The following is a 4,353-nucleotide window of genomic DNA, read 5'->3' as shown; positions in this document are numbered from 1 at the left end:
CTTGAGAAGGTTCCCAGTTCATGCTATTCAATTCACCCAGGTGTCATGAATATGTATCGTGACTTGAAACAACACTATTGATGGCGAAAGATGAATAAATACATTATTTTTTATGTATCTCGGTGTTTGAATTGTCAACAGGTGAAGTACGAGCATCAGAAACCGTGTGGATTGACTCAGAGATTGGAGATACCGGAGTGGAAGTGGGAGCGCATCACTATGGATTTTATGGTAGGATTGCCACGAACCTTAAGGAAATATGACGCAGTTTGGGTTGTTGTGGACCGGTTGACTAAGTCCGCACACTTCATTCCGGTGATGACTTCCTATTCTTTTGAGCAGTTAGCTCAGATTTACACCAGGAGATTATCCAGCTACATGGCATGCCCATTTATATCATTACTAATCGAGGCACACATCTTACATTGCATTTTTGGAAAGCCGTATAGCACGGGTTGGGTACGCAGGTCGAGCTAAGTACCGCATTTCATCCTCAGATGGACAGACAGTCGGAGCGCACTATTCAGATCTTGGAGGACGTGTTACGTGCATGTGTTATTCATTTCGTAGGTTCATGGGATTAGTCGAGCATCCATATGGCTCCGTACGAGGCCTTATATGAGAGGCGATGTCGTTCGCTGATCGGTTGGTTTGAGACCGGAGAAGCTAGATTGTTAGGTACTGATTTGGTCAGTGTTGCCTTGGATAAGATTAAGGTGATTCAGAAGTGATTTCGTATAACTCAGTCCAGGCATAAGTGTTATGCAGACTGAAAGGTTCGAGATGTAGCTTACATAGTGGGTGAGAAGTTTCTTCTCCGAGTATCACCTATGAAGGGCGTGATGCATTTTGGGAAGAAGGGCAAGTTGAGCCTGAGGTTTATTGGCCCGTTCAAGATCTTGGAGAGAGTTGGGGAGGTTGCTTATAGGATTGCATTGCCTCTTAGCCTAGCAAGGGTACATCTAGTATTTCACATTTCCATGCTTCGGAAGTACCATGAGGATATATTACATGTTTTGGACTTCAGCATGGTGTAGCTTGATGAAAAGGTGACCGGTGAGGAAGAGCCGGTAGCTATTCTAGACCGGCAGGTTCGCAAGTTAAGTTCTAAGAGTTTTCCTTCTGTGAAAGTGCAATAGAGAGGTCAGCCGATTGAGAAGGCTACGTGGGAATCTGAGTCCGATATGCAGAGTAGATACCCCCACCTTTTTACCAGTCCAGGTACTTTTCTATGTCTGTTCGAGGATGAACGTTTCTTTTAGAGGTGGAGGACGGCCCGATCGGTTAGTTTGAGTACTAGCCGTTATTTCTGTGTTCTGAGACTTCCCATAACTTCATTTGATATTTATCGATTTGTGTGCATGGTCGGTGTCATTTTTCAGAAAGCTTTTACGTAAAGTTTTCATGAAAATTTGAATTTTGGCCTAAATTGAAACTTGAGTTGACCACGGTCAACATTCTTGGTAAACTACCTCGGATTGGTATTTTGACAATTTTGGTAGGTTCGTTTAATATTTTTTTACTTGTACGCACATTTGGTTGGGGTTCGGGGTGACCATAGCGCATTTTGACGCTTTATATAAAAAATTATGAAAATGAGTTTTACGCTTGAAGTTCTTGAGTTTTGGTGATCGATTCATGTTATTTGATGTTATTTTGATGATTTGAAGTAGCGAGCAATTTTGTAGGATGTTATTACACTTGAGTGCATGTTTGGTTTGGAGACCGAGGAGCTTGGGTGAGTTTTGGTAGTGTTTCAGAAGAGTTTGAATAGCTGGTGCATTTCATTTGCTGGTGTTCAACTGCAGATCTTGTATTTGCGAGGTATGACTGGCATTTGTAAGCCTCATTTTCGCCGTCAAGTGATCGCATGTGCGAGCATGCGCTGGGGGCTGGGTGTTCGCATTTGCGAAGAATAAGTCACTTTTGCGAAGTTCGCTTTTGGGACAACAACATCATATTTGCGATGATGTGTGGTGTTGGTCAGCTTCGCATTTTGCGAAGCTTGGCTTGCATATGCGGAGGGGGTGTCCTTTGCAATTGCGAAGGGTTTGTTGCATTTGCGACTTCTGCATGAGTGATACACTGGTCTCTTTTGCGATCAGTGTTTCGCAAATGTGGGCTTTGCAATTGCGAGTAGGAGTTCTCAATTGCGATACCTGCAGCTAGGTAAAAGAGGGAAAAATCGGTACTTGAAAAATCGGTACTTAGCTCATTCCACTCTATTTTTCAACCCTAAACACTCTAGAGGTGATTGTTTTGAGAGCTTTTCTTCTTGGTAAGCAACTTTAACTAGTTTTCAATCAATTCCCATTACTTTTCATGAATTTTTAACATCATATCTAGGAATTGTATGGTAAAAATGAGGGGTTTTGCGTAGAATTTAGGGATTTTGTAAAATTTAGATTTAGAACTCAAATTGAGGTTGGATTTCAAAATAAATCACATAACCGGACATGGGGGTGAATGGGTAATCGTGTTTTGGTCCGGATCTCAGATAATCAAGCGAGCGCAGGGTTGATTTTGTTGACTTTTTTAGTTTCATCAAATATTGAAACTTTTTATTCGTGGGTAGTTTCTAAAGCTTATTTTGAATTGTTGAATAATATTTGGCTAGATTTGGTTGGTTTGGAGGCTTGTTTGAAAGGAAAAATGGTGGTTGAGTATTAATTTGGTTGCAGAATGAGGTAAGTGTCGTATTTAACTTTGACTTAATGGAATTAAGATTTGTTGGTCTATTTGTTACGTGAATTATGTGTGAGAACGGCATATATGCGAGGCAACTGGTGTATATGCACTGTCATGAGTTAAAGCATGCGGGTTGGCTATTTACTTTGCATCGTTATTTATTTCATTCTATATTTAGTTACACGCCTTAATTCCTACATGTCCTTACTTATTATCCATGCCTTACTTGTTATCTGTTATTTAATTGCTACTTGTTTCAATTTATTCATTCCTCACTCAATACCTGCCTACTTTCTATATGTTCCTACCTGTATTACTTGTATATCTCCGTCGTCTCATGTTTTTACTTGTTCTTATTATCTTTGCATTACTTTTTGCCCTTTATTATATTATTACGATTATGTGAGTCATTTAGCTATTCTTGAAATGATGAGTTGTCAAGGTTTGTGTCACGCCCCAAAACCGAGGAGCGCGACCGGCGCTCAGCCGAGTGAACCCGACCGAGCAAGCTTGTTAGATTTCATTCTACCCAAACTCATCCACAAATGGAGATAATACATATTTTCATTAATTAGACAAAATGGTGTTCATGTCTACAATACCAATTCATTTCCAATAGCTTCATCATTTTTAAAGTCTCAATGGACAAGTAATACAACCACAACATAACATATTTTGTTTTCCCTAGCACCAATACACAACCCACACTATGTATACGGAGCCTCTATAGATAAAGAAGAGTACAATGATAATGCTGGCAACAAGGCCCCGGCTATACCTCAAACCGAATACACAAAGTACAAAAGATACATGACCCCGGAATGAAGTGGGGCTTACCAAGTCAGCTGGGAAGAAGGTGTACTGCTATCACTGATCAATATCTCCTGCTGTGGAACCACCTGCATCCATTTAAAGATGTAGCCCCCCCGGAAAAAGGAACGTTAGTACCGTCGAATAGCACTAGTATGTATAACTTAACAGTCTTTCAATAGAATGACAAATAATACATACAAGATTATCATAATATCAATGAAAGCCTTAATTAACATCAAACCTCAATTTAGGATCAAGACAATGTTCAAATTAATTCCCATATCTCACATTGGGAAATTTTTAGTGTCGATATACCATTATCCACAATACCATTATTCAAAATACCATTATTTACAAAACCAGTACCACCGTACTCTTAGCACGGAGTCCGATCACGACCCGATCGGCTAGGCCATCATATTAGAGACATCAGCCACAATTTCTCTCAATATCAATACCACCGTCTTTAACACGGAGTCCGATCACGACCTGATCGGCTAGGCTATCCATTAGGGACATCAACCATAATTACCATTTCAATTACAATTTCCAGCACAATCACCACTATGTGTGCGGCATGGTGTCCGATCACGACCCGATCGGCTAGGCTGTCTTAATCGAGACATCAACCTTTTTATATCAATCATCGTATTTCATATTACTTTCACATATTTTTATTTCATTGGCAATAATGGCCATAATTATAAGATCAATCTTGGCACGTTGGCCATATTCAGTATTTCCTGCTCACCTTTTCAATTTCAAATATCATCATCATCATCAACAACAAATACAATTCAAATCAAGGTGTGCAGTACACATGTGAGCAATTTAGAGTCTAAGGCACATACA

This window comes from Nicotiana tomentosiformis, chromosome 1 (assembly GCF_000390325.3).
Source record: "Nicotiana tomentosiformis chromosome 1, ASM39032v3, whole genome shotgun sequence".
Classification (NCBI taxonomy): Eukaryota; Viridiplantae; Streptophyta; class Magnoliopsida; order Solanales; family Solanaceae; genus Nicotiana; species Nicotiana tomentosiformis.
This window is presented reverse-complemented; position numbering follows the sequence as displayed.